This window comes from Papio anubis, chromosome 9 (assembly GCF_008728515.1).
Source record: "Papio anubis isolate 15944 chromosome 9, Panubis1.0, whole genome shotgun sequence".
NCBI classification, from domain to species: Eukaryota; Metazoa; Chordata; class Mammalia; order Primates; family Cercopithecidae; genus Papio; species Papio anubis.
The window spans coordinates 23,319,536-23,332,003 of record NC_044984.1 but is presented as its reverse complement, the minus strand read 5'-3'; the positions used below and the strand labels follow the sequence as shown (position 1 = coordinate 23,332,003).

Here is a 12,468-nt window from a genome sequence, read left to right as displayed (position 1 = left end):
GATACCCAGAGAGATTAAGTAATTTGCCCAAATTAACATATCAAGAAAGTGACAGAGCGAGGCTTTGATTCCAAGCAACCTGACGTGGAGCCCAAGCTCAAATCCAGTACGCTGCCTACCTCGTTCCAGAGTCCTGGAAGGCCCATGATGTTTTGTTCCTTTCACCTGCTCCATCTAATTAGTCACCAAGTCCTGACAACTCCAGCTCTTAAACATCAGTAAAATCTGTTTTCTCATCTCCCAGTTGTTATGATCTCAGTCACTCCAGTGCCCTTTGCCTACAGCGTTGTCCCATTCCCACTTGAAATTCTAATTATGTTATCTTGGTCCTCCAAGGATATTGGCATAGCAGAGGTTCGTAGAACACAGACTAGTTAGTTTCTATTTAGGGGTCCAGACAGCCATGAAGTAGCCCACTAGTTGGCATGGAGTAAAAGCAGATGCTGCTGCCTCGTATGGCCAGACCTTTGCAAAACTGAACATTACACACTAGGTCCCTTCTTGTTGCTGCAAATAGCAGGCAGTTCATCCATCCCCCAAGACAAACTTGGACACTCTGTTGGTGAGACTTTTCCAAAATATAAATCTGACCAGGTTTCTCTTCCAATTAAAATTGTTCAGTGGCTCTCCATCATATCTGGGATAAAATCTAAACACCCCTATGTGGTGTAAGAGACCATTATGATCCAATCCTAAGCTTGTCTTTTCCCTTTCCTGCCCCAACAAAACTTCTCCATAAAGGATACATTCTTCGTGGTTCCTGCACATACCCATTTTTTTTTTTCTCTGCTTTCATGCATTTGCAAATATTTTGTTGTCTGCCCACAGTTTCCTTCCTCCTTTCCTGGCCTGGATAACTCCTACTTATTCTTTAAGATTCACCTTAAACAACGTATTTTCCAGGAAGTCGTTTCTGATCCTGCAGGATGAGTTAAGTCCTGCTTCCGTTTTCCCATTGCACGCTGTGTGTAGCTCCTTTGTAACATGTACACTGAATTGCGTTCATTGGTTTCTGTCTCTCTTTCTCATTAAATTATGAACTGCTCAAATATTGGGCTAATATGTTTATCACCAAATACCTCCTGGCTCTCACAGGGACTGACACCGAGCTGGTGCTTAAGAAATGCTTGTTGAATGAATGAGCAAATAAATGAATAGAAGTGTCTGATGGTATTAATACTTTTGCTTTTGGAGTTTCAGGTTAGGATATGATTTACTATCAGACCTTCAATGTACCTGTGTATATTTCTTCAGTAGAGAGTGAAGGCCAGCTCTTTATCTTTGCTGAGGAGATAAAGAAAGGGAATGAATTTAAATTACATATGAGGGAATTAAGTGGAGAAAGTAAGACTTTTCTGGTGGTTTTACGAAACAGAATGCATTTAAAAATGGACCGCATTGTTTTGGTGCTCTTTAAAGATGAGATGCATTTTCTTTTGACTTGTGGGAAAACCAGCGCTTGTCACTTACCCCAGAGCAGAGATTCCATCTGATTGTGCATCGGATTACCTGGGGAGCTTTAAAAATTATAAGTTTCTTGGAATCCATCCTCAAACATTTGATTTCCTAGGTTTTTTGAAAAATATTGTGGGTAATCATGATGTCTAGCTAGAATGGGAGCTTGTCTTGGGGGTGAATTAACTGCCTGCTATTTGGTGCAACAGGAAAGGACTTAATGCATAATGTTCGCTTTGGGAAACATCTGGCCATATTGGGCCGTAGTGTCTACTTCTACTCCATGCTAACTAGTGGGCTATCTCATGGCTGTCTGGGCCCCTAAGTAGAAACTAGCTAGTATGTGTTCTACAAACCTGCGTCTGTGCCAATATCCATGGAGGACCAAGATAACTTATAATTAATGAGAATTTCAAGGGGGAAGGGTAGTTCCAAAATGTTTATTTACAGAATTTTGGGGCCAAGCGCAGTGGCTTGTGTCTGTAATCCCAGCACTTTGAGAGGCTGAGGTGGGAGGAACACTTGAGCCCAGGAGTTCAACGCTGTTAGGAGCTATAATTGTGCCACTGCACTCCAGCAGCCTGGGCTATACAGCAAGATTCTGTCTCTTAAAAAAAAAAAAAGAAAGAAAGAAGAAGGAAGAAGGAAGAGGAAGAAGAGTAGATGAGGAGGAGGAATGTTGGAGTACTGAGGGCTTTCTCAGATATGTTAATTACCGACCACATTCTTCATTCCCCCTCTTTTCTTCCCTCCCTCTTTCTTTTTTCTTTTCTTATTTTTTTTTCTTCTTTCTCTCTCTCAAGGTATAGAACAGATGGAAAAAGAGTACAGGCTTAAAAAAAACCCTTTCCTGCAGTGTGGGATAATTACGGTAGTATTATTAGAGTAAATGTTACTATAAATCATAGTATTATTACTAGAGGAAAGTGGTAGAAAGTAATGCAAGGGGGTGTTTCCCATCTGTGAGGAAGTGCTGTAACAGCCCTCATGTCTGCAATAGTTTTATATATTGGAGGTTCTCCCTAAAGTCCTCTGTAGCCTCTATGGGGTTGGGATGGTGGACCATGAATGATTTGCAGTCAACAACTACCTGTTTTTACCAGATATTTGGGTGCCATTTACCATGTTGATCTGTATTGTAAATTCATTTGACCCCTGACTAATATAATTTCACTTTGCAGTTGAATCGTTTGCCTAGGTTTTTCTTCACTTCTGTGACTATCATATAGATGTGATGAAAGATACAAAACTTGCAGGTTGCCTGTCTCCAGGTCTCCTATGTGTCAGATACCTGCTTTGTGACTTGCTCAGGTGACCGCTCCCCCTCTGGCTTCAGTTTCTCATTTGTTTGAAAGCACTATGAAAGCAGGAACAAAGTCTGTTTTTCCTCACTATTCTGTTTTCAACATCCAAAACAGAACCTGGACTGCTTGATAAAATGGTTGATTGAATGAATAAATTCATCTCTTAAATTGCATATAATACAAGTTACCTCATAGTTGTAGTTGAGAAAATAATGTGTAAAGGCACTTGGAACAATGTTGGGCACATAATAAATGCTCAGTAAATGTTAGCTCTTATGATTAGTTTGAAAGCAAAACAGTGTAACGATTAGGAATGATAGTACTGGAGTTGGAGAGTTTGTGTTTAATTCTCTCTGTGTCATTTGTTAGTTGTGTGGCTTTGAGTCAGCTATTCAGCTCATCTGAACTTCAGTTCTCCCATCCATGAGAGAAAGGTGAAGGTGGTACCTGCCTCACAGAGTTGTGTAACGTGAAATGAGATATAAAGCCCTTCACACAATTACTGGCACATGGTACTCACTTAATGGTAGATAACATCAGTGTCATCATCTCTGTCATCATCCCGATGAGCACCATCACCATCCATTCTCTCAACATCACTATCATTACTGCTGCTCCTGCATCGATCTTGGACTCATTAGTGGAGTTCTACAGCCTAAATGCCTACTCAACTAGAAAGTCAGAAAAGGAGCGTTTCCCATACTCCTCATTACAGTGTTCATGGTAACATGGTTCCCTTTGAAAGTACCTACATTACGAGCCCTTCTTACTGTTTAATAACTGTAGGGCTTGGACAAGTGATTTAAACTCTTTTTACCTCAGTTTCCTCATCTGGAAAGTGGGGCTACTATTAGTTTCTATCTCATAGGGTTTTTATGAATACATGTAAAGTGATTAGAAGAGTGCGTGCACATAGTAACTTCTCAAAAAACATTAACTCTCACTAGAAGTAGTGGTAGTAAAAGAGAAAACAATACAAACACAAGCTTCACTTTTCAAAACACTGAATATCAGTGTGTGTGTGTGTGTGTGTGTGTGTGTGTGTAATGGTGTACACATACTAACAAGCACACATCATATAAACATACATAAACACACATACTTAGCTATATTTTCGCAAATACTAATTTTCCATTATTTCCCAGGGTACAGATTCCAAGTTCCATCAGAGGGAAGCTAAAAATTTAAATATCCTATCTAGAGTAGTCCCTAACTAATACACGACTGCTCAGTAGGTAACCCCTATTTGTCAGCCAAGTTTTACACTTAGGAAATTTTAGATTAGTTGTTAAAAATTCGGTTTCCTTAGCCAAATAAAGCCAATAAACATGGAAGCCAATTCAAAGAGAAGTCTTCAATTTCAGTGGAGGGAATGAGGAAAGGTTTGTGTTTCTGGTCATGTAAGGAAAAAATAGCTCAAGAGTATAGATCTCAGTGTTCCAAAATAAAAAATTACGTCTGACCAGGATTGGAAGCTTCAGATCAAAAGGGCAATTTTAGAAAATTGTGGTGAGTGAATGAGAGCACCAGTTTATTGAAGAAATCAATTTGCTATCTTAACCAATGGCACCAGTGCTCTCCCTATAATCTCTGAAAATAGATAGGCACTTTGCGGTTCACCAATCCGTAGATTGCATCTGCTTCCTTACACCTGGCAAGCTCACCCCCTTTTCAAATAAGATAGTATCACAGGAGCTTTGTGGGTTTATGAAGCCACAGGTTTATTAGTTAGATAAAATCTGTAAGTGTTTAGAAATTTAAAACTGGGCTGTCAAACTGTATTTTAGTTATAATGGCAATTTCCAAAGTAAATATGACATAGTAACTTTTAGGTCTTGTCATTCTGTTTCCTTGATAGTGTGTGATTTGTGAGCATCCAAGGCAGGTCTTCCTGTCTTTGCTTTCAAACTTAGCTATACATAGACAGTAGCAATGAAAACACTGAAACTTAGACTCTATAGTTAATAAAATACCTTCAATTGCCCCAAATGTTTCTTTCTATAAAGTTAGGGCAAAAATTTGAAAGGGATAACAGATAACTTTTTTTTTTTTTTGAAACAAGGTCTCACTATGTCACCCAGACTGGATTTCAGTGGCATGAGAATAGCTCACTGCAGCCTGACATCCTAGGCCCAAGTGAGCCTCCTGCCTGAGTAGCTGGGACTACAGAATGCACCACCATGCTCAGCTAATTTTTACATCTTTTGTAGAGACAGAGTCTCACTATGTTACCCAGGATGGTCTCAAACTCCTGGATTCAAGCAATCCTCCTGCCTTGGCCTCCCAGAGTGCTGGGATTACTGGCAGGAGCCGCTGCACCCCACCAACAAATGAGGCTTGAAATGTATAATGCAGTAGTCAGAGGAGAAACCACTTTGGGTAGGAGGTGGGAAGAGTCCTGTTTAATACATTGTCTCATTTAAATTACCAACAAAGTCTAGTACAATTAAAATTTATCCAAATTCAGCATTCATAAGCCTAAATAACACTATTTTCTTCTCTTCTAACATTTGACTCTTTAGAACTAGAAGCACAGCCTAAGGAAATAGCCTGATATGAAGGAAGGATTTTAGAAAAGCAAATTGCAGGGTGTTCATTTAGGTCATTATATTTTTAATCGAATTTTATACACAGAATTGGTAAAAGAGATTAGTTTTTACTAGGAATTATAGAAGCAGAGGTAGGAAAACTGAAGTTTTCCTATTAGCCCAGGCTTACTATATTATCAGAGTTTAAATATGAGTCTTTAGCTCTATTCTTGACATTACAAAAATAGTCTGCCTGCAAGAGTAACAATAAATCTTTTCAATATAATAACATGATGATAGTATCATGTATATTGTTGGAGACTTTCCAGAGCTCTTCCATATACAGCCATGTACTGCAAAATGACATTTTCTTCAAGGAAAGACTGCATATATAGGATGGTGGTTCCATAAGATTATAATGCTATATTCTTACTGTACCTTTTCTATATTTGTTTATGTTTAGATACACCTGCCATTGTGTTACAGTTGTCTATGGTATTCAGTACAGTAACAGGCCGTACAGGTTTATAGGCTGGGAGTAATAGGCTGTACCACATAGCTTAGGTGTGTAAGAGACTATACCATCTAGGTTTGTGTAAGTACATTGTGATGTTCACACAAGGATGAAATTTTCTAATGACACATTTCTCAGAATGCATCCCTGTTGTTAGTGATGCGTGATTATACATTGTATCATTGCATCCTAAGATAATCCTGTGCGGTAAGAGTGGCCAGTAGAATTAGCTTCAGTTTGCAGTGGAGAGTACTGGGAAGACAGAGGTAAATCATGTAACTCAAAGTGCCATTAATTAATAACTGAGCTGGGATTAGAGTCTTTAAGACCAGGAATATGCCATTATATTAAACTGAAGTATTATTTTATGGAGATGATAATATGAAACAAAATTGCTTTGTAGTTATTACGAACTTTAAAGCGTTGATGCTATGCAAGAAAAAGATGTCTCGAAGAACAACAGGTTTTTATTTTACTTGGTTATCATAACTGTCAGAGTAAGTGTTCAGTGAAGGTTAGGTTTTATTATTATTGTTATAGAAAGTTTGAAAAATTACTAGACATATTTCCCAAGACAAAGTAAACTAGTACTACTTAAAAAAGATGATAATATGTGGCATATATGTGGTAAAGGACTATTGTTATCCTCAGGTAACAATGTTGCTGTTTTTACCTCCATTCAAAAAGCAAGTATTTCTTCTTAGAAATTAATTCATTAGTGTGTATTGCCATTTTAACACAGATAGAATATAATATACAATGACATGATGACCCATGGTTTTATGCATTATGGGCAAAAACCATCACTTCATATCAATTGTCATCCTTCCATTTCTCTTATCTAAGGTGTAGATCCATTGGTGTTTTTCATATTGCACAGTAACAGCATCACTAGCAACATCCAAATCCACTGTGTTCAAAACTAGAATCATAGTGGCTACTTTTCTGACTTAATTAAATGACCAGCTTGGAACATGTCAAACAGTACAATAAATCCTCCTACAAAATAATGTTTCTTGTTGAACAACTTATACAACAAATTCAGTATGTAAGAGTACGAAAACCTGGCATATGTAGAACATCTTTATTGTTCCTTCTGTAAATGTGTTGTCACTTAGGAGAGGGCACCCAAATCTCAGGCCAAACATACATAAATATGTGACAATTTATGCTGTTTGGGGACAGCAAGAATCTATTGGTTATTCAGTTATAGGGGAAGTACATTTGGTGATACGAATTTGCTTTATCCAACAAAATATGGTCTAGAAGAGCAAACCAATTCGAAGTTACCAAAGTCAGTTTGCACTGACCACGTGGTACAGTAATATATGTGGGAACATTACAGGGATGGGTTCGGGTTTTCTGGAAGAGTCTCTGTGGAGGAAACTACCACGGAAGAGCTATATTACCAGTACTGGTTTCTTGTTTTTTACCGCTACAGTGCTGCATTCTTACAACCCTAAAATCCATCTGCTCTTAACACACCGTCAAAAAGAGGGGGAAATGCATCTCCGAGGGAGTGCTCGAGAGAAGATAATGGAATGGTCTGATGTAATCCCATACAAATTATTCCTCATGATGTGAAAATGCTTTTACAGGGACCTGGGAGATTTCTAAACTGAGTAAGTCCAAGTAAAAACAATTCTGGAAAACATTGCAGTTTGAACCTAATCCACTTAACTGGGTCTGTCTTTCAGTTGCTCACTTACTTCAAGTTTATTCTTTCAGAAGTTGAGCATCTCTGTCATTTAGTAGTGGTCAGATTAAGTGTGCTGTTCTGCTCACTTGCTGGCTAAAGTCCTTTTTGTTATTTCTAGTGTAAGCTTTTAGAAAGCTACAAAATACAGTGCCAGACACTATCATATTCAATTGGACATGCTTTCTGCAGATTTGTTAAGGATTTACTCTACACATTTGTAGCATTTAGTTGCCATGGAGATGACCTCAGTGGTAAGAGGGACAGCCTTTAGGTTGGACCTCAGATTTTCCTTTCATTTCCATTTAATTTGATTTGACTGCAAAATGTCACTCCCATTGCATTGATTAAGCTTCGTTGCTGCCACCAGCCCTGTTAGGAAGGTGAAAGGGCAGGCTAGCTGCTGTCATTTTGCACCCCTACCCTTTTCTGATATCAATACAGATAGGCTTTGGAGATGAGAAACTCCTTCGCTACATTGATGCAGACACAATTTTTTCTTGCTCACTTCATGAAATATAATAAAACTGAAATATGTTCAGAAATCTTTATTCACCAGATTCACTCTATATATACTCAGTTTTTCTCTGCTTCAGCTCCCACTCTATTGTAAGGTATGATATATAATGTATGATAACTAAAATTTAATATGTCTTAATGTTTCCCTGAAATATATTTTTTAAACGCAGCAGCTGGCCACTCTCTACTAAAATAGTTCTTTTACAGTTCAAATGGATTAGAAAAAATACAAGATAATTATACAAATATGAAGCATTTATTCTTGTTCATATGGATTGGAAGTGTCATCTTTAGGTATTAATACAGGTCATTTGCAAGTAAAATGATACAGTAGACGGTTTTCTTTTGGTACCCTGTATACTCCTGTCCGCTTCTTCCCTTATTCCCTTCCCTGATTCTTAATGTCTCCAGGAACCCAGAACTCATCCCTCCTTTTAGATTGAAAAAATTGATACATTAATTCAACACTAAGATTTAAGAAAATAAATGTGATAACTTCTTAGGATCGTAGTACTTGTATTTAACTGGAGAAGCAGGGGACATTATTTAGCACAAGAAATTGACTGCAAATAAAACTCCAGTTATATGTGGAAAGACAAGTTGACAGGGAGGCTTCCGGATACTCTATACATCATAGCACCTAGCTTTGAGCTTTGATAGGAATGCTTGATTCTTGTGTGTCTAGGTTACCTTGTCAGGTTTCTTTGAATGTACCGTCATTCAGAAAGAGCACTCCATCACTCGATGGAGCATGCACAAGGAACCTGCAAATTCATGGCTTGGAAAACATACCAGCAAGTCACTACAGATAAACCAGCACTTTGCGACAAAGGACCTTAAGTGGGGCATAGTAACTTTATATTTCTGTAATAAAGGTAGTTTTAGTGACTGGAATTGGGATTAGGGGGCGGGGAAAGGAAACGATCATCCCTATTTGGATATTGACTTCTTGGCTTATAGAGTTTTGGTCGGGATCAGGTATGCTGTCCTTTGAGAACTGATACTAGCGGTGTCTTTTTGGGTAGTTCATCTTATTTCTGTTAAAAGTCTAAAGTGATTGCATTGGGAGAGTACTGACAACTTCTTTTGGTCTCTTCTATAGTAATTGTACTTACCTACACAAGTTTTACTATCTTGGAATGTTCTAGAATTCCAGTTAATAACGTGAAAGTCATAAGCATGGCTCCATTTAGTTGTTATCTCTAAATGATTTAGAGAGGTGTTTACCACATTATAATGTGCATATGAATCACCTGGAGATGATTTTAAAATTCAGGTTCTGAATTGTTAAAATTCAGGTTCTGATTCGAAAGGCCTAGGGTGGGGCCTGAGATTCTGAGTTACTAACGAGTTACTAACGGAGGCGGATGTTGCTGGTTCCCAGGTCACAGTTTGTTTAGTAAGGATAAGGGCAGGTTTCCAATCTTGGCTGCAATTGGAATCACTTGGGAAGATTAAAAACATCTATATCTGGGTCCCATCCTACCCCCAGAGATTTGTCTTTAATTAAGTGGAATGTGGCCAGGTATCAGGATTTTTAAGAAGCTCTCCAGCTGATTTTGGCGTTCAGCTCATGTTGAACATGACTGAATAGAGAATGGACCCTGGAAGATGAAGAAAAAAATGCCCATAGATGATACTGTCATAAATAATATTTTCAAAAGTCTACTCAGGGTTTTAAGTTTTGCAATCATTCTGGAGATTTTAGAGAAGACACTGAACCAAATACATAAGTAAAAAAAACCAATTCATCACTTTATGCATTAATGTCAAATATTAGTCCACAAATAAACGTTTAATGATATCCTCCTCAGCAGTTTCTTCCTTTAAAAATAATTTAGGATACGTTGCCAGATTTAACAAATTTAAAAACACAGACACTGAGGTGCCATCCCAAGCCTGCTGAATCAGAACACGCATTCTAACAAGATATTCAGGTGATTCACATGCACGATACAAATACTGCACGGGACATATACTAAAAAAAATTGTTTACCTGAAATTCACATTTACTTGGGTGTTCTGTGTTTTATCTCACATCCCTATTTCAGAAGGGACTGATTTCCTTATAGAATAAAAATGGAAAATAGTAATCTGAGTTGAGAGAACACTCTTAATATTTTATGTCTCATTTTATCTCATCTTCCCACATCTGTAATGCCCACTACTTTTGAAGCCTGTCAAGTAAAACCAGTGATAGCCCTCAAAACCAGTGGTGGTCATGCTATATGTTGGAAATAAATAGAACATTGTTCTGTGTGTTTATGCAAGAATGGGGACAGCTCCTTCACTTTGGGGCAATAATCAGTTTGCATTAAAATTATTTTCCATTTTTTTGCTTATTTATTTAAAAATTGTCACATATTGGAAAATTTTTTTATTTATAGAATCCAGAAGCTGCCTTCTTATAACTAAAGTATAACAATTGGTGCTCATAAAACTACAAATACTAGAATTTCCCCAAAGGGAAATTATCCAAAGTCTTATCTTACTATGAAAACACAGTCCTACAAGGCTGAAAATGTTGTGTCTGTATGCCCAAATAAGAAATGCTAATCTCTTAAAAAATTACTTAGATTAACTAAAATGTCAGTCTAGCATTGGTAAAAGCAACATGCATTGTTGGAAACTCACATTTAACTGTGACTCCTGTTGACTGGTCTCCTATGATTCACATATATATATATTTTTAAAAAAACAAGTTTTAAAAGTTTAGTCACAAAAATTAATTTTCAGGTTAAGGTAAAAGATACTGCATTGACATTACTAGATTTTTCTTTTAACTGTCTCCTCTTTTGGAGTCTTAGTCACACATCTGGTACTCTATTAAGAAGATGATATTCATACGCTGGTATTGAATACAGTGATTTGCGCTTTAAAATGTGGTGTTGAGAACTCTATTTGGAATGTGTTACTGTATACAAGATTGAGCTTTAATCGTGTTATATTTCAATCTATAAATAACTTTTGCTTCCTATCTGACATTAAAACAATGTATGGCATTTGGCAAAAAGTAAACTGCCAAATGATTTCTTAAGTGCCTAGTTAAGGGATGTCATTGTAAATTTTTTATACTGGCTACACAACTGTAAGAATGTGTTTAAGGTTTACTGATCTTTCAAAGTCAATGATTTATTTTTGGCACTATGAAATCATAAATGCTAATCACACTCTGGGAAGTGTAGTAGCATTGTTGATTTTTATTTATAACGAGTCAAGTTAACAGGTATATTATGTGGTGAAGCTGTCTTTAATTAGTGAGAATCAGGAAGGTAAATGATAATGAAGCTTTCATATTTGCAAACTTGGTGAGCCAAGGGAGATAGTGAATGTTTATTTGGAGTCCCAGTGAGGTGCTTGGGTGAATGGACACATCAAGGACTCTGTGGTCCGTTCCCACATGACCTAACTGAACCTCAGTTCCTTCATTTGTTAAGTAAGAATAGGAATATTCCCTTCACTGAGTTGCTGTGAAGGCTAAATAAGATAACATGTAAAGATCCTGGCATAGTACCAGTAGACGTGCAGAAGAAAGTCAGTTCCACCTCAACCACCCTGATCCCTTAAATCTCTCTCATGCATTCTGACCCTTCTTCCTTGGTAGAGTTTCTAGAAATATGATATGGCACGTGCGACCCTGAATAGAGATGGAATGTTAACAGTTACTTGGCCAGATTTAAGCTCAAATGTGATTTTGTTAGGTGACATTTACTTAAAAGTTCTTTGAAGAAAACAATTTCTAATAAAGGAACACCCATCTATAAGTCCAGAAATAGAGGCTCTGGTCCTGGGACTAACTAGGTGTTTGGTTCAGCGGAAATTGTTTAACTGTTCTTGGCTGAGGTTTCTGTATTTTTTACAAAAGAGGAAAAGTTGAATTATAGTATCTCTATGTTGCCCTCCAGCTACTCTTATTGTAAAGTCTCTTGGGCTGGGTTTCCTGAGGTGCTGAGTTGGAGATTGCAAGTGCTCTCAGGATGAACACCTGTGAGGAGTAAGACTTTGCCCTCTGCTCTCCAGGACCAGGCAGAGGGAGGAGGCAGACTGAAATGCAGCCACAACTCAGAGCTCAGCTAATCCACGGGGAGCTTTGGGCTGCATGGCCTCGCAGAGCTGTTCGTAGTTAAGGTAAGGATACTGGGCCTCTCTACCCCTAGACGCTTTGTAGGACAGTCATTCTACTGTGGGCAGTTCTGGGGAAGAATCACTTGGGAGTGATCAGCAGTCAGACCTCCTGGCAGCTGGAAGGAGGGCCTTGGTCCTGGAGGGACATCCAGGGGCACAGCACAGCCTCTACTGAGTGAGTCTAGAAAAGTTTCCTAGCATCTCAGGGTCATTGACTCATACTCAGCTGACTACCAGTCTTCATTGGAATGCTATCACTTTCAGGGATGTTTGGGGAAATGCTAAACTTCAACATCTCTGCATGTAGTTGGAGGTGTTATTTTGAGT

The 12,468-nt window shown here is 38.0% G+C and overlaps 1 protein-coding gene across 12 annotated transcripts in view; it reads left to right on the top strand.

The window, feature by feature from the left end:
* The window catches only part of SOX5 (SRY-box transcription factor 5), a 1,038,891-nt gene that overhangs the window by 94,855 nt on the left and 931,568 nt on the right, over positions 1–12,468 (top strand). The window contains exon 1 of one of the 12 annotated variants that reach the window (XM_031651038.1): positions 4,985–12,144. The exons of the other annotated variants lie outside the window; for them this stretch is intronic. The gene's annotated coding sequence lies outside the window, so the exon portion shown is untranslated. Of the gene's footprint in view, positions 1–4,984; positions 12,145–12,468 lie in introns of those variants that run through there. 12 annotated transcript variants of the gene reach the window in all.